Source organism: Sinocyclocheilus grahami, unplaced genomic scaffold, assembly GCF_001515645.1.
Source record: "Sinocyclocheilus grahami isolate Dianchi unplaced genomic scaffold, SAMN03320097.WGS_v1.1 scaffold472.1, whole genome shotgun sequence".
NCBI lineage: Eukaryota > Metazoa > Chordata > Actinopteri > Cypriniformes > Cyprinidae > Sinocyclocheilus > Sinocyclocheilus grahami.
In genome coordinates, this window is record NW_015505651.1 from 665,635 (window position 1) to 685,402 (window position 19,768).

At 34.7% G+C, this 19,768-nt stretch overlaps 1 pseudogene; it reads left to right on the forward strand.

Annotated features, from left to right (window-relative positions):
• The first annotated feature begins 3,210 nt into the window (after positions 1-3,210).
• LOC107553389 (uncharacterized) lies at positions 3,211-13,306 on the forward strand (annotated as a pseudogene).
• The last annotated feature ends 6,462 nt before the right edge of the window (positions 13,307-19,768 follow it).

Sequence of the window (19,768 nt, forward strand, 5' to 3'; positions counted from 1 at the left end):
TTTATTCACACACACACACATATATATATATATATATATATATATATATATATATATCATTTCTCGCACGAGTATGACTTAATTCGTATACATTTGGGACGGCATAAATGATGATAATACCTTAATTTTTGGGTAAAGTATACCTTTAATATATTGAAGGTTACGATAATATTCTCAAATAATAAATTAAACAAAAGAAGCCTTTGGGATACGTAGAGATGTTCTGGAGGTTGAACGTGACCTGCAATGATCTTGACCTTTTAACTTGCAAGCTACATCAAAATTCTCCTCAAAAGTGTTTCAGGAGATCCCAGATAATCCACTGCAACTCTCACTGAGATCCGACTCTATTTCGATCAGAAACGCCACTTTATACCGTCACATCAATTCCTGAAAGACAAAACCAAATACCTAACTAATTTCACACTGAAGTATTCCCACAAGTTACTGGTGAAGAAATAGGTTAACTACTTTAACTTTAAAACGATTCAAAGAAAGAAATATAATAATCTCATAATATGAAAGCATATAAGCATATAAATATACAGTTTACACAAAAAAAGCAGTACAAGATTACAGTTACCACACACAGATTCAGACACATTGAGAATTCAGATACATAATTCTGTATATAACAGGACAAAGATGACCAAAAAAAAAAGTTTTGTGCAATAACACAGAAGGATTTAAAGCACAGAAATTCTCAGGTATCACACATAAATAAGCATCAAACATAGTATATTTAGTGCTGGGCAGCGATTAATCGCGATGCCCATGTCCTTGGTCCAGTATTGATGTTGTAACCCTTGCTGACGGTGAGTCTGTTCATGCCAAGTCAAGTCAAGCCAAGTCAAGCCATTGTCAAGTCAAGTCAGGTCAAGTCAAGTCAAGCCAAGTCAAGCCATTGTCAAGTCAGGTCAAGTCAAGTCAAGTCAAGCCAAGTCAAGCCATTGTCAAGTCAAGTCAAGTCATTGTCAAGTCAAGTCAAGTCAAGTCAAGCCATTGTCAAGTCAAGTCAAGTTAAGCCATTGTCAAGTCAAGTCAAGTCAAGTCAAGTCAAGTCAAGCCATTGTCAAGTCAAGTCAAGTCAAGCCAAGTCAAGCCATTGTCAAGTCAAGTCAAGTAAAGTCAAGCCAATGTCAAGTCAAGTCAAATTAGTTCTTTGTTTTTGTATTTGTTTATGTTGGTTAATAATGAACTTGGGTTCATCACAACTTGCCGTTCAGTGGACTAACCGTTACATTTGGATGCAATTAATTGCAATTAATCGTTTCCCAGCACAAATGTGTGTATATAGTTATATATATATATATATATCAGTAGTTTCACACAGGCAATTGCATTCACACAGAATTGCACCGAATCGGTTATTGGGAATATCTGTGTGAATTTATAGTTATACAGATTTTGCTATCTATTACAGATCGTAATTATATTTCTCAGCTAGTGTTACTCTTATTCAACTGTAAAGGCATTTGCACTGTAGTCTGTTTCATTGTTTATTTTCAGATCTTAATTTTAGTCCATGTGCATTGTTGTTTTGTATGTTGTTTTTATAAATCACTTTAAGAACTTAATGCATTTTCAGCTTTATTAATTGATTAAAAAAGCTTTATTAAATATCGAATTGAGCACAGCTGTATAACTGAATGCAATATGCAATATTACATTTTTACTGCACTGCAACTATAATTCAGTCTTTCTCCACTAAAGGGCAAACCGGTGCCTATTATCAAACCCAGTCCTGTCGAGATTCACAACAAGAGGTCACTGCAGGATTGATTTGGTGTTGGTCATTATATATAATGGTTTGTCATTTTAGTTTTTATACATTTTTTTTTCTGTTCCTCATAAATTCCGTGTGTAATTCTGAGTGTCAAATTAAATTGTATATAAATGAATCCTTGGCGTCTCTCTTGGTCTTGATACAGATTCATTGTTTTGTTTTGTTTTTGTTTTTAATTGCCTACTTCCGACAAGATTTAGACCGTTTGGATCAGATTCATATGGTTTACTTTGAACAAAAGTTAAAAACTGAATTTTCTTAGAAACATAAAGAAGAGAAAAAATAGAAATGACTATGAAAGCTGAGACTCAGAAATATAAAAACTATAAGACACCAAATTAGATTAGATGTGAATTGAGTAGTACATGTGAGTTTAAAGAAACACAAAGTATAGACACTGGAGTATATTTACATATCAACTGTAGGCCTTTATTTTTATTAATATTATTTTATTTTTATTTTATTAATTTTTTTTGTTTTTAGTGGTTTTTATTTTGATTTATTTATTAATTTTTTGTAAGGTGGTTAAATTGATGGCCCACTGCCTTGAACCTTCATTAATTACTCGCATTTATTAAATAAATTGACATTCACCATTGTTGTTTTTTATTTTTTTTTTTATTGGCATGTAAAACTGGCTTCTTAGAAAATAAATGGTTTGTGCAGTCAGGAAATTCAAGTCAGAAGAAGGAAGAAAGGAAACAGCAGATGCAGAGTTTAAGCAGAAAGGAAGGCCAGGCATGTGGAAACTGGAGTGAAGCCAGATGTAGAGTATAAAGCTTCCAAATATGGTCACAATTAAAGTTCATTTCATGTGTTTAGAAAAAAAAGTTTTACAAGTTTTAAAATATTTCATTTAAAATATATATGTTTTTTGATAGCCTGTCTGTATAGTTTTAAATGTATTAATTCTTTCCATCAAAATTCTGTTATATATTTTATATTTCATCAAATTAATTTTTTTGATAGATCAATTTTTATTTTACACATGAATTGAGAAAACGATATGTTTTTGTTAAAGGTTGTTGAATATGTTTGTTTGATAATGTGTAAATAAAAACATTTGTTTTTTTATGTTTATGACTTCTAATAAAAATACAGGATCATGAAGAAAATAAAAGTTTTTTTTGTTTTTTTATGAAACAATAGGCCTATGTGTGCCAGAGGAACAAACAGTTACTTGGACTTGCACTAGGCTTATTACTGGCAGTCTGATTGTTTATACAGTTCAAGCCATAAACATTGGCGGCCCTCCAATTTGCATTGCTTTGACCATTCTCGCATGACGCCACCATTGATCAAACTGCATGATCTCAATCTTCTACAACCCCCACCCACTCCTGCCCCCACTGTCCTCTTTCTGGAAAAAATAAAATATGGTCTTAAACAGTACTCAGATTGCATCATTTATTGGAGAACGACGATAGAGGATAGATCTTGCAGGTTAAATCTGTTGTAAACAATGGAGAATATAGCAATATTTCTTGGATTTAACACTTTTGTGGACAAACAGTTTTTCACTGAACACTTTCTTTAACAGCTTACACAAGTGCGACGGGTTGGATTCATCTCGCGATTGATTTTTCACCATAAAGGTATGAAAGTGGACCTGTTTTGATTTTGCATGTTTTCAGTTGTATCCCGACACAAATGACTATATAACCGTTGAAGCATTAAAATAAACACACAATAGAATAAAATGAAGAACCTTTTTTTTTAAAGATGTATGCTACACTCTAAAAATGCTGGGTAAAATACAACCCAGTGCTGGGTAAAATAGGGACCCGCTGGTTTAACCCAACCTTCTGGGTAGTAACCCAACCGCTGGGTCAAAACAACCCAATTGTTGGGTTTGTCCCTATTTTACCCAGCACTGGGTTGTATTTAACCCAGCATTTTTTAGAGTGTAGGCTATAATTTGTCAATATTACAAACATTTGTGGGAAGTAGTCTATATAGAAGCTATTAACAATAAGCTTTGCATGCGACTTTTCCTTGGTTTGATATTTTTGACCATGAAAACTTGCATTTAATATATATAAAAAATTTTGCGTTCATTTTTTAAATTAGCTTATTGTATTTTTTCCAACATTTCATATTGGTATATTTAAAAAAAACAGATTTTAAACATATCATTATTTATGCAGTTGTACTTCCTTCATGCAACATTTCAGTTTCATTAAACTGTCTGTGTCAGTGCATCTAAACACCACTGATTTGAGCTGCTTCCGTTTCTCCTGCAGTGGAAAGATCTCTTCTGTTGATGCTGATTTCATTTGATTGGAAACAAACCTATAGTGTATTACCTGAAATTATTAATACAAAGTAAGAATTTGATATGATATGAATTTGATATGAAAGACGACACATACATTTAATAATTGTCGAAAAATCCTAAAGGATTCCAATTAGAAAATTGTACAGGATTCTAATGTTGTTCCTAAAAAGAAAAAAAAAAGATTTTGTTCTTACCCTGATCATTTTATTTGAAGCAGTTTGTTTACTGAGACAATGTGCATAGAACAGAATAATTTAAATAGGACGCCAATGGATCCCAGTAGGGGGGGGGTTCCTAAGAAAACTCATAGGATTCTCAAGTCCTATAAGAATCTTTTTGGAATGGTTCCAAATTACGATAGAAATTCTAATTAGAACAATTATCTTATTGGAATCCTTTAGGATTTTTTGACAAGACCTGGATATCAATTTAAAAAGTAAAAATCAAAAAGTACATTTTAGTATGCAGTAACTTTAATCACATAAAATGCAATTTCCCAAAAACAAAATTGTGGCCAGTGAAAAATCTGAGTGGCTAGTAATTTTGGAAAACCACTAGCCAGTAGCCACTGTGGTTTTTAAATAGAACGCCAAAAAAGTTCATGTCAAGCCCTGTTTACTACCTGACCTAACAGATGAGACAGCTAACACTAGCTGTGTGCTAGCTAACAGTCGTCAAAATTCTGACCATTATCCATCCAGTGCAACTAGTGACTGATTCAGCAGGTTTTTACACTGCATACACTACCACTCAAAAGTTTTTGAACAGTAAGATTTTTAATGTTTTTTAAAGCATTCTGCTCACCAAGCCTGCATTTATTTGATCCAAAATACAGCAAAAGCAGTAATATTGTGAAATATTTTACTATTTAAAATAACTGCTTTCTATTTGAATATATTTTTAAATGTTAATTATTTCTGTGATCAAAGCTGTATTTTCAGCATCATTACTCCAGTCTTCAGTGTCACACGATCTTCAGAAATCATTCTAATATGCTGATTTGCTGCTCAAAAAACATATATTATTATTATGTTGAAAACAACTGAGAAGAATTTTTTCAGGTTTCTTTGATGAATAGAAAATTCAGAACATCATTTATCTGAAATATAAATCTTTTGTAAAATTATCAATGTCTTTTGATCAATTTAAAGCATCCTTGCTAAATAAAGGTATTCATTTCTATAATTTATATAAAATAAAAAATATATCCACACAGAAAACAGCTATTTTAAATAGTAAAAATATTTCACAATATTACCGCTTTTGCTGTATTATGGATCAAATAAATGCAGGCTTGGTGAGCAGAATACTTTAAAAAACATTAAAAATCTTACTGTTCAAAAAATGTTGACTAGTTGTGTGTGATGTGTGTTCCTCTGTGTCAGCACTCCATTCACATGTGTGTGTGTGTTTGGACTGAAAAAGGTGGTACATGTGCTTGGTAAGCAATTTGACAATATTAAAGTTAATATTTTAGGTGTATGCGTCAGAAAGCATGCTATTAAGATACCAGCAGGCAAGCTAATCCAGCACAAATTAGAGCATAAAGTCACCAAAATGAAGTATTTGAACCTTATGATTAATTACGAAATGAGAGGGGAAACTACGGTGGCAGAGAAGTGCAAAGCAGATCACAATTCTGAAAACAAAATAACAAATTACAAATGCAAATGCAAGTCTAAAAAACAAAATAACAATTCAGAAAGCACAACAACAGTTCAGAAAACATTATAACAAGTCAGAAAACACAATGAAAAATTCGAAAACAAAATAACAAGTCAGAAAACACGACAACAAATCAGACAAACCGGAAAAGGTAGGTATAGTTTGAGACGGCGCCATTGGTTTGGGATTACTCACCGCTGACTGGACGAGACATCTGTCAATCAACGTATACAGGGAAGAACCAGCCGAAGAACAGCAGAGTCGTGGTAGAAAGTTCGGAGATGGTATTAAAGTAGCTCAGTTTATGTATTGTATGAATTGCCCTTACTATGGAATAAAAAATACGGGGTGTCTATTTACACTTAGTTAAAAGTGGCTGTAAAACATCAGCTCCAGTGGCGCAGATGGATAAGCGCATGTTTTGTTGACTTTCGATCCAGGTTCGATCCCACCTTTTGCCGAACTTTTTTTTTCTCCCTTTTTAAATATCGTATCACATCGTAAAGGCATTTATTTTCAATAGAAATTAAGGAAATAATCAAAAAGTTGAAAATAAAGTATCGGGTAGGGTTAGGGTAGGTGTAGGGAGGTCTTTATTGTACCAATAAGGTGGCATCCATTTAATAATTAAAATGAAAATGATCATTTACAATCAATACGTTATTATTGCATACTGTTTTATAATGTACTACAATACTGAAGTGCAGATAATTGCCACTATTTGCAACAAGTAGTATACTTGATAGTAGAAATCCTGCTATTTTAACATAGTGTAAATAGGTATTTGCACTTAGTGTAAATAGCATATTGCTAAAAATACTGCTATTTTCACTTAGTGTAAATAGAATCCATTGCTAATACGAGATTTGAAAAGAGAGAAAAAAAAAGTTTGGCAAAAGGCGGGATCAAACCCGGGTCGATCGCGTCAAAAAGCCAACGACATGCATCTAAGCCACTGAAGCTGATATTTAACAGCTACTTTTAACTAACTATAAATAGTATACATTCAATCCTGTATACGTTGATTGACAGATGTCTTTTCCAGTCAGCGGTGAGTAATCCCAAACCAATGGCGCTGTCTCAAACTATACCTACCTTTTCCGGTTTGTCTGATTTGTCGTTGTTTTCTCTGACTTGTTATTTTGTTTTCGAATTTTTCATTGTGTTTTCTGACTTGTTATAATGTTTTCTGAATTGTTATTTTGTTTTTTAGACTTGCATTTGCGTTTGTAATTTGTTATTTTGTTTTCTGAATTGTGATCTGCTTTGCACTTCTCTGCCACCGTACTACACTGCAGAAAGGTCCACTTTTGGGAAAAGGAAAAAAAATAAATAAAGGAACCCAGCCATTTCCCTATGTTGACTAGGGGCCTGATGTGGGCCCACCCACTTAAATATTTCTGGCCTCACCCCTGATGTGAAGAAAAGATCAGACCAGAGAGGAAGACAACATAACGTCAAAAGAAAAGAAAACGTATAAAAAGTGTTTCTTTATCAACTTCAAAGAAACATTTGCACATGCTTTCTGTCCATCAGACAGTCATACAGTATTTCTCTTTCTGAAGGACAGCGCGGATCAGATTGGGTGATGGCCACGAGGTCTCTGCTGACACTGTCAGGTAAAAACCATACAGTCTATGGCAGTGCTTCTCAAAGTCTGAACGATCCGGACCTGCCTCCATTTCGTATTTCAAGAACACTAATTTCCTACTTTGATAAACGCATGTTAAACTTGTAAATCATATGTTTAGTTTTTTAATGTCTTTTTGGAGATGGTTCGAAATGAAAGCGAAGGCGAGATATTGAAACTTTTCCTTCATGACAAGTGTTTTATTTTTTTAACACTTATTTATTCAACTTTCAGATGATGTATACATCTCAATTAAAAAAAAGTGACCCTTATGACTGGTTTGGTGGTCCAGGGTCACATGTTTGATTAGGCTACAGTTACTAATGTCAAAACAATTACGTTACTTAAGTTACAAGTGCAGTGTTAAGAAAAAAATATGAAGTAAAATGCATTTTTAAATCATGTTTTGCACGTCAGTATGCCCTTTAATAAATCACCGGAGAATGCGAGTTAAAATGCAAACGAGTCGTACAACATTTAGATGCAATGAAAGGTTCCCTATCATATTTCAAAATGTTGCACTCGATTTCACATATTTTAGTCTGGCATTATAGTTTGGGAAAAGTTGAACTAGTAAATGTGTACAAGTTTAAGTCACAATTAGACTAATATAAGCAGGACTCGAATTGAGGGGGGGTAAAAAAGTACTGTACTTTACATACAGTAAAGGTATGATTTTTCCTTCATTAGAATTTAAAAACATTCCCCTGAGATAATGTTATTGTGCTGTATGTGTGAATGTGAGGGATTGAGAGATGATAGGAGAGCTGACAATATCTAGTCATCGACTTTGCAAAAACCAAACAACTTGAGAGTCCAAAAGCGTTCACTGCGCGATGAAGCCTATTAGAATACAGGTAAAATAACCTTATAATTCAAGCAATTAAAGAAAATATACCCATGTATGAGTTTTTATGTTTTTATATTCATTTCACAAGCAATGTACTTTTCTGAATATCAGTAGACCTACATGCGAGCACAAATGTACTATTAATTTTATACAACAGTGCATAGTAACACGGTGTTTCGTTCCTTGAACTAATCAGTTTTTGAACGAATCAAGTGAGCCAGTGATTGAACGGCCCATTCAGATGCATGGACACTTTCCCTGCATCCCAATGTGCATACTATTCAGCCTGTCTGCCCTAAATAGTATTGAAAATAATATCACATAGAATTTAGGATGGATGGTATGCACAGCCGTTTTGAACGAGTCATTTGATTTGAACGATTTAATAAATCATTTATCAAAACAAGGGCTTGCTGCCACCTACTGGCTTTATTGTCATCTTTATTTATCCATGACAGGCCTAAACCAGCCAAGGTTTCAGAACAAAAGCACGTTTAGCAAAATATTGTTTAATTATCAATATTGACCAAAATTCCTCCATTTCAGGCCCAAGAAGGGAAAAAAAGCTTATAAATAATAGTTCATTTAATAAGGCTAATTTTAATTTATTTTTAATCATTAAATAAAAACCTTTTTAAAAATTAGACAACTTTTGTAATCATGATATAAAATTAGCTACAGGAATGATCTCATCCGCTGGTTGTAATTGTACATTTGTAATTTGGACAAGTTTGTAGTGGATTACTTTTTCTGAGTAATTCAGCCAACACTGGTCACTAATTTATTGCATTTGGTTACTGGCCTACAAATAGTGTAGATTTACAGTCTTCAGAGCCCTAAAACCTGTTTATTTCTATGGTCAATGGGGATAAAAACCCAGGTTTTCAATGTGGTCTCAGAATTGCAGCCGGTCAGTAACTCTCTGTCTTTGTTTTGGTCATGTTTTAAGTCATTATGCATCCAGAACTGACTTGGTGTGTCTGTCTCATTCCAATAAATCTGCAAATTTAAGCCTTTTTTAAGAGGTTAAAGGTTAAAACTGCAACTTATTAGAAGATTTGTAATTCGCTAATTTTTTTTTTTGACTACATAAAGTAAAGATGTAGTTTCATAATCCAGAAAAAATAATCCCATAATAATTATTTTTATGTCACAGTGTTGTTCGTTCTCATAAGGGGGAACAAGGGACAGAAACCAACAGGTAAATACATAAACATGTTTTATAACACACTTTTCTATAAACCACAACATATGGTAAAATTCAGTACCTAAAGATGTTTTCTGCCTGATCCTCAAAACAACAAAAGATTTAATATCATACAGTATCAAATCTATTCTGAGCAAATTCAAGTGTAGATCTAGTGACAAAGACATCATAACACAACAAGCATCCTGATATTTCTAGCATAGTCATGAAAAGTATTAATTTATGTATTTGTTCATTTAATGCATGCATAAACACATAAATGCATACATGTAGGCTGGCATGCATGCAGGAATGTATAAATGCATGCATGAATGAATGAATGAACAAATTAACCTTTTAATTATCTATTCCAGGAAGTGAATGTTCTTTTTTTGCAGAGTAGACAGCACTAAATCACTGTGTTCAATTATTGCCAATCAATCATATTTCATAATAGTAGAGAAGTCAGACAACCTGTCATTACAGAAGATTTGTGTCTTATATGTCTGTTTTCTTTCTCTCAGTGTCTCTCCGGCCGAAGTTCCCACAGGTGTATGTTGGAGATCTCTGATCTGTAACCATAAAGGAGGGAGTAATCCAACAAAATGGTTTTTTAACAAAACACCACAACAAACACACAAGGATTATTCAATGCTTCTTATTGCAGTAACACCAGAAAACAACGGGAAGTATGAATGTGAGCAGGACAGATCGAAGAGTGACCCGTACACACTCACTGTACTGGGTATGAACACCATCCTAACTGTTCATGATCATCTGTTCCTCCTGCTGTTTCTCATGATTTCTCTCTTTCTCTCAGAGCTGGAGCCTCTCGCTCGGCTCTCTCCATCTGTAGGAGGTGCTGTGATGACCAAAGGAGATGGAAGAAACCTGGTGCTGCAGGCGGACGGTGATCTGAAGGAGTGGGCTTGTTTTGTGTTGAGGGGAGTGAGCACCTTCAGTCTAGGACTCGATGTTGATGAGAAGATGAACAGAGCTGTTATATTTGCAGAATTAAAGGAGGCAGAAAGAGCCACTTTCTGGTGCAAGAGAAAGAAAACAGATCTTCGAAGCAATGCTGTGACTCTGAAAATGACAGGTGACTCCTTACTCCACTTCCTGTTGTATTTCAGATCACCTGTGTGTAGTTAAAGGGATAGCAAATACAAGTCACTGTCACTTAAAACCTGTATGAAACAAAATAAAGTATTTTGAAAAACAGCTTGACTGTTTTTGTCCATACAATGAAAGTCAAAACAATGCAGTGGGGTCCAAAGCAACACTGGAGCCCACTGGGAAAAAAAAAACATGCCTTCTGTTGCATTTGTAGTCCACTTCTAATTGCATTATGCTGGCTGCTATCCTTCATAAGTTATGCCAGTTAGTTCCCATCAGTCTGACACTCTCTTATAATTAATTTAACATCTAAACTTGACAATCATATGAATCCAAATTTCACAATAACTGAATTTGAAAGAAATGGTCTATTAAATAATCATCTGAATAATACTGTACCCCCCATTTTTATTTGAAATAAATTGAATATTTATTTTAAAGGGGTTATGAACTGAGAAACCAAAATTCCCTTGATCTTTTGACATAAAAGAGGTCATTGTACTATAAAAACATCCTGTAAGTTTCAGAACTCAAAACTTTCTCATTAGTCTAAAACAGCTTATATTGAAGCCAGTCTGCCAAAACCACAGGATGTGGAATGTGCCACTCTATGATATACAGTAATAGTGTGGCTAAACTCCATGTAACACCAACAGTAACACCATGATTTGCTACTTGGTTGCATTTGGCTTTAAGAGGAGGGATGTTCTAATTCTAGAGAGCATTTGATTGGACAAAAATTTGGATACGCCTGTGAGTGCAACATGATGTCATCAATATTTTGGTCTGTTTTCCCAGAAGGAAACAAAGAGTCAATTTTAAAATAAATGTAATCTGCTAAACGTTTAGATGAAGGTTTCTTTCAGCAGCATGTGCAGTCTGACCTGTGTTTGGTCTCTGTTTCTCAGAGCTCATGGTGATGTTGGTTCCTCCGGCCGTTCCTGCGCTGCAGGGGGAGCCTGTGGCTCTCATGTGTGTAGTCTGGGGTGGACCGAAGCTGGAACAGGCCGTCTTCTATAAGGATAAAACAAAAATCAAGAGCTCATCTGAAGGAACATACACCATCACCAACGCCACACAAAGTGATAACGGCAAGTACAGCTGCCACGCCACCTACAGGTACAGCCACATCAGTGCAGAAGCAGCACAGAAGCAAGGAGATTCTGCTGCTCAGGAGTTAAAAGTTATAGGTAAACACAACAACCGCTGCATTACCTCACACTTTCATTAATACAGAACCACTAATACTGCATATACTAACAAAAGAAAATATTTTTTGGACATGGTACCATGGTGTTCTTTAACATACGTAAGAATATCATGCAGTACTGTGTGTAACAATAGAAATAATGTTAATAATAATAATAAATGAATCATAAAAACTCTGATAATGATATTTTACATTTTAAGTAAATTAAAGTAACCTAAAAATAAAATTAAAAAAGCAATCCATCACATCTTTCTCTTTCATTGATTTCACTGGCTACACCCAAAAACAAGCATTCCGCACGACCAGCATGGTCCAGTTCATCAACAAATGATCCTTATGAGTCAGTACTTTTAATGAATCAGTTATTGGTTTAAATCAGTCTAACTAATTACTCACTAAATCTGTCAGAACTGATACATTTAAGCATATTTAACCCATGATCTTAACTGGTGGAAACATTTGAAATTCGAATTAAATTTGCATTGTGCCTAAAAACCTTCACCCATTGTAAAAATCACAGCCTCTCTTGATTTATTGCTTTAATAAAGGGGGGAAAATTAATTAGTTTAAAAAAAAAAATTTATTCTGCTTAATTTGGACCAGTTACAATCCAGTATAAAACAAAGATACTATGTAAATAGCACTGTATATGAATACTATATTCGTCTGAAATCATCAGTGCGCCACAGTCTTTTTTTTTAAGTCTTTATTTCTGTTGTACAGCTGGACCTCCTGCTGCAGTGATTTCAGCGTCTACTAACAGTCTGCAGTGTTCCTGTCCTCACTGTCCTGCTGACTGCACGTCCTACCACTGGTATCACACACCCTTTAATGACCCATTCATACGCAGAAAACTAACTGAAAACGACGGGTTTATTACTGTAGAAGATGGAGGACTGTACAGCTGCCGGAGGGACTGCGGGAAAGGTTTCTCCTGTTTCAGCAACAACTACAGCTACACAGGTGCTCATGCTCTTTCAGGTTGACTGCAATGATGTATAAATGCACTAACTGTCACATTCAGTTTTCGATTCACGTGTCATTCATTTTTATCATAAAATCTTTCTCTCAGCACAACCAGTGGAGTTCGGACGCATGTGGTACATACTGGTCGCAGCACTGATTTTGTTCGTGATCATCATCGTGCTGATCATTGTGCTGAAGTACAGAAGATGTGGAAGAATGGATGTACAAGCACCTGGACGGGATGCAGATCAAGACAGGATGATGAGTGTACACTATGAATGTTAAACAGGCGAGCAAAGAGAAAGAATGAGGGATCCTTGAAGAAAAAGAACCACATTAATATTCTTTCAAATAATAATCAAATGGCTTTTTATTAATCTAAGGTAATGGAGTTTCTATAACTTTGCCAATAGTTAACAGTAGTTTAATGCCAGTTATGATTAATGCAATAGAGGTCACAGCAGAAAGTGAGAAAGATCACAGATCAATGTGAGAAAGAAGCATCCCCTTTGGGATTTGTGAAAATGCTTTAAAGGAAAGTGAAGTGTTTGTGGCCAGGTATATACTCGGAATTTGTGCTCTGCATTTAACCCATCCAAGTGCACACACACAGCAGTGAACACACACACCCAGAGCAGTGGGGCCATATTGCTGCGGCACCCGGGGAGCAGTTGGGGGTTCGGTGCCTTGCTCAAGGGTCTCACCTCAGTCGTGGTGATGATCATTGAGGGTGGAAGAGAGCGCTGGTCATTCACTCCCCCCACCGACAATTCCTGCCGGTCCTGAGACTTGAACCCGCAACCTTCGGGTTACAAGTCTGACTCTTTAACCATTAGGCCAGGACTGCCCCCAATAGTTCACCTAATGAAAATGTGCGCACCCTCAGGCCATCCCAGATGTAGATGAGTTTGTTTCTTCATCAAATTTGGAGAAATTTAGCATTGCAACACTTGCTCACCAATGGATGCTCTGCAGTGAATGGGTGCCGTCAGAATGAGAGTCCAAACAGCTGATAAAAACATCACAATAATCCACACCACTCCAGTCCATCAGTTAACATCTTGTGAAGCCAAAAGCTGCGTGTTTGTAAGAAACAAATCCATCATTACAGTTATTTTTTCCCGCTTTTGGTACTATTTTCACAAGCAACGGTTACATTTTCAAAACTCTTAGTACTAATATCACAATAGATCATCAAAAGTGCACTTTTTTCAAACATTTCAGCATATTTTCAGTTATCTTGTACAATACACACAATCACAAAGTATCCTTTTCACTACACAAAATAAGTGTTTCATCTATTAAATGTTTAATTCACTGTAACAGCCTTTCATAAAGCTCTTGCTATAAAATTTTTCATTTGCATGTCTTCTCATTCAGTTTAACACATTTGTCTATCATTTAATCTAACTCATCTTAATGGTTAATCAGTGAATCATTTGGTGCATCTATAGATATCTATAGATATAGATTCAGAAGATATAATTTCTAAGAACTTGTTTGCAATTTACAGATAATCAAATGCACTGAATTATTTTTTACACTATAAGTGATTTATCTTAGATGATAACCACTATTTTGTAAGTGTGTGTGTGTGTGTGTGTGTGTGTGTGGTTCAGGGAAACTTTATGTTATGGGGACAAAAATGTCCCCACAAAGATGGCAATATCTGAAATCCTTGTCCTTGTGGGAGGGGGCTTTTATACAGTAAAAAACCTATTACTCCTATGGAATGTCACCATAATGATAGGAATACATGTGTGTGTGTGTGTGTGTGTGTGTGTGTGTGTGTGTAAGTGTGTAAGTGAGCAAAACCTGACAAAATCACCAAACATACAGCACGATACAAGGGAGAGGAACTGATCAGAGATGTATCAGAAGAAGGGAGACAGATGACATCAAATATAGCATTTTACATTACATTATGTCATATACTGTATGTAGAGGCGTATACCATGGTAGAGACTGCACATTACTATAACTCAACTTTCATCTGAAAAGTTCAGCTACAGTAAGTCATATGGCACAGCGAGGACATTTACTGCATTGACAGAACATTATGGATCTTATATGGGTTATGCAAGTTAGGTAATGTAAGAGTATTTTCTAACATGACAAATATTGCCAGTATTCTGCATAAAGAAAAAAAAGTGATTTGAAACATGTTTCTTGCATTGTTTGCTCTTAAATTAAAGGATTGCTAGAAGTACTAAATTGAAAGAAGATCACAATGTTGTGTTTCGGTGATTAAATCAAATGTTCTCAATATATATTACAATAATCTTATGGTTTTTTAAACAATGATTGTGTGGATGAAAATACGTGTAATTGTAATGAAAGCATGAGATCAGTTTGGATTTTTGTACAAAAAGTTTAGAAAATATACACCTTACTTTTGAAAAAGCTAAAATACCAGTCCATAATCCAACACATCCAGTGAAAAAAAGTCCATCTCCTGTTGTCTCTCACATCAAAATCCACACACATATTTATTTAGAGCTGTTTTGGCTTGTAAACAGTGCTTGATCTGTGCAGATTTCTCTCCTGATTCAGACCAGACCACTTTTACACTGGAGAATGCAATATAATGAATAGAGGACTCCTATTTTAACCAGAAGCAATGGTTTGATGTTAAAATGATCTCATTGTTTCATCATGTTTACTTTCAGATCTTAATTCTACTTTTAAGAACTTGTCCTGACCATAACAAGCAATGCATTTTCAGCTTTCAATGGATTTTCAGTTTAACTGAGGATGTATATCAAATGGAGCACAGCTGCATAACTGTAATTCAGTCTTTCTCCACTAAAGGTCAAACTTGTGCCCATCATCAAACCCAGTCCTGCCGAGGTTCACCACAAGAGGTCCCCGCAGGATGGATTTGCTTTCCTGAGTGTTGAAATTAAAGCAGCACTATGTAACTTTTGGCGCTCTAGCGGTTAATAAACAGAACGTCTCAGGTTACTTATGTAACCATGGTTCCCTGAGTAGGGAACGAGACACTGCATCCTCTAGGGGTCGCTATGGGAAACCTAGAGGACTCACAAGCAACGGTTACATTTTCAAAACTCTTAGTACTAATATCACAATAGATCATCAAAAGTGCACTTTTTTCAAACATTTCAGCATATTTTCAGTTATCTTGTACAATACACACAATCACAAAGTATCCTTTTCACTACACAAAATAAGTGTTTCATCTATTAAATGTTTAATTCACTGTAACAGCCTTTCATAAAGCTCTTGCTATAAAAATTTTCATTTGCATGTCTTCTCATTCAGTTTAACACATTTGTCTATCATTTAATCTAACTCATCTTAATGGTTAATCAGTGAATCATTTGGTGCATCTATAGATATCTATAGATATAGATTCAGAAGATATAATTTCTAAGAACTTGTTTGCAATTTACAGATAATCAAATGCACTGAATTATTTTTTACACTATAAGTGATTTATCTTAGATGATAACCACTATTTTGTAAGTGTGTGTGTGTGTGTGTGTGTGTGTGTGGTTCAGGGAAACTTTATGTTATGGGGACAAAAATGTCCCCACAAAGATGGCAATATCTGAAATCCTTGTCCTTGTGGGAGGGGGCTTTTATACAGTAAAAAACCTATTACTCCTATGGAATGTCACCATAATGATAGGAATACATGTGTGTGTGTGTGTGTGTGTGTGTGTGTGTGTGTGTAAGTGTGTAAGTGAGCAAAACCTGACAAAATCACCAAACATACAGCACGATACAAGGGAGAGGAACTGATCAGAGATGTATCAGAAGAAGGGAGACAGATGACATCAAATATAGCATTTTACATTACATTATGTCATATACTGTATGTAGAGGCGTATACCATGGTAGAGACTGCACATTACTATAACTCAACTTTCATCTGAAAAGTTCAGCTACAGTAAGTCATATGGCACAGCGAGGACATTTACTGCATTGACAGAACATTATGGATCTTATATGGGTTATGCAAGTTAGGTAATGTAAGAGTATTTTCTAACATGACAAATATTGCCAGTATTCTGCAAAAGAAAAAAAAAGTGATTTGAAACATGTTTCTTGCATTGTTTGCTCTTAAATGAAAGGATTGCTAGAAGTACTAAATTGAAAGAAGATCACAATGTTGTGTTTCGGTGATTAAATCAAATGTTCTCAATATATATTACAATAATCTTATGGTTTTTTAAACAATGATTGTGTGGATGAAAATACGTGTAATTGTAATGAAAGCATGAGATCAGTTTGGATTTTTGTACAAAAAGTTTAGAAAATATACACCTTACTTTTGAAAAAGCTAAAATACCAGTCCATATAATAACACATCCAGTGAAAAAAAGTCCATCTCCTGTTGTCTCTCACATCAAAATCCACACACATATTTATTTAGAGCTGTTTTGGCTTGTAAACAGTGCTTGATCTGTGCAGATTTCTCTCCTGATTCAGACCAGACCACTTTTACACTGGAGAATGCAATATAATGAATAGAGGACTCCTATTTTAACCAGAAGCAATGGTTTGATGTTAAAATGATCTCATTGTTTCATCATGTTTACTTTCAGATCTTAATTCTACTTTTAAGAACTTGTCCTGACCATAACAAGCAATGCATTTTCAGCTTTCAATGGATTTTCAGTTTAACTGAGGATGTATATCAAATGGAGCACAGCTGCATAACTGTAATTCAGTCTTTCTCCACTAAAGGTCAAACTTGTGCCCATCATCAAACCCAGTCCTGCCGAGGTTCACCACAAGAGGTCCCCGCAGGATGGATTTGCTTTCCTGAGTGTTGAAATTAAAGCAGCACTATGTAACTTTTGGCGCTCTAGTGGTTAATAAACAGAACTTCTCAGGTTACTTATGTAACCATGGTTCCCTGAGTAGGGAACGAGACACTGCATCCTCTAGGGGTCGCTATGGGAAACCTAGAGGACGCAGTTCGAAGTTCCCATGAAAGGGAACGTCTCAGGTTACTTATGTAACCATGGTTCCCTGAGTCGGGAACGAGACACTGTGTCCTCTAGGTTTCCCATAGCGACCCCTAGAGGACGTAGTTCGAAGTTCCCATGAAAGGGAACTGCACACATCCCGCGGAAGAACATTCCAACCAGATCTACTTCTATAAGTTTATGTCTATGGCGATTCACGCAGGTATGTGTTACTCCACAGCGGTGACCAGGCTGCAATAGTCCGAATATAAGCACTTATTATAAGTGTACCGTAGTGATTCGGAATAAGACAGAAACGCGGTTTGAAAGGTGAATTCATGATGTACGCGCTCATTATATACATTCTGCAAATTTTTAACATAGAAAGATTTACATAGTGCTGCTTTAAATAGTGTGTAAATTAGGCCATGGTCTGTTTTCTTTGGTGTAACATGATACAGATTCAATGGCGTCGATACTTTTCGTTTGACCATCATTTATGGATCACAGAAACAGATCCAAAAATAAAGAAATCAGATCCTAACTATGAATGTAGATCACAAATGTAGCTTAAGAACTCCAAAAATACCTTGTGTAAATATATGTATTAAAATGCATTCATTTTATTTGTTAAATTATTTGGTATAAATGGATAATGTGTAAACAAATAAACACATAAATTTACATAGTGCTGCTTTAAATAGTGTGTAAATTAGGCCATGGTCTGTTTTCTTTGGTGTAACATGATACAGATTCAATGGCGTCGATACTTTTAGTTTGACCATCATTTATGGATCACAGAAACAGATCCTAACTGCACAATAATACAGTAGAAATTATGAATGTAGATCACAAATGTAGCTTAAGAACTCCAAAAATACCTTGTGTAAATATATGTATTAAAATGCATTCATTTTATTTGTTAAATTATTTGGTATAAATGGATAATGTGTAAACAAATAAACACATAGGTAGAAATAAATGTATATTATTAATAATGGTAAAACATTAGTTTTAGTATGCTGTAGATTGAAAACAGGAGTTTGACCTTATGTCTCAGTGTTTGCACAACTGCAGCAACGGTAGTAATAATCACAATAATGAAGGTTAATCATGTAATCTTCGCTTTATCACAAGTTTTTTTTGTTATACATTCACATTTCACAACATAGAACAAATACGTAGGAAACAAACCCCAAGAAAGAAAAAGACACAAACGCAGTGATGTGATACAAACATGTCCTCATCATAAGTGAATCACCTTATCTTAATTATTCAGAGAGATAACCACAGAAATATCACTTCATTCCTGTGGGATCTGCTTCTTGACTGATATTAAAGGAACAGTTCACCCAAAAATGTCAATTCTGTCATCATTTCCTCGCTCGATCCAAACCTGTACGACTGACTTTCCTCTGTGGTTTACAAAAGAAGCTCATTTGAAAAATGTGCTGTATGCTCATTTACATACAACTAAAATGAGTCCGGACGCAAGTTTTCAAGCTTAAAAAGCACCATAATTAATCATAACAGCAGTCCATGTGACTCACACAGAATATCCAAACTCTTCTCTTAAATCATACGATCAAATTCACATAATTACAAGGATATTCTTCTTGCCTACTGCAATAGAATATATACATATATATATACACCTCACTGCTAAAAAAAAATAAAATACATTTTTATATATGTATATAGCATCTCAGGATTCGTTAAATTCATTTATGCTGATTTAAATTTTTTAAAAATCATGACAGGATGACAAAAATGACAAAAAATGTCCTGATGCAAGAAAATTCTTTATAATAAAAATAATACATATTATATTAATATATTAGAATTAGATATTAATATATTAAAACAATTAAAAATCTAATTAAAAATATTAATTATACAATTTTTTTGTTTTAGAAAATCTATTACAGTGACATGCGAAAGTTTGGGAACCCCTTGCAGAATCTGTGAAAATGTGAATAATTTTAACAAAATAAGAGAGATCATACAAAATGCCTGTTATTTTTTATTTAGTACTGTCCTGAGTAAGATATTTTACATAAAAGATTGTCTTGTGGACTAAATGTAAACATCTTTTATGTAAAATATCTTACTCAGGACAGTACTAAATAAAAAATAACAGGCAT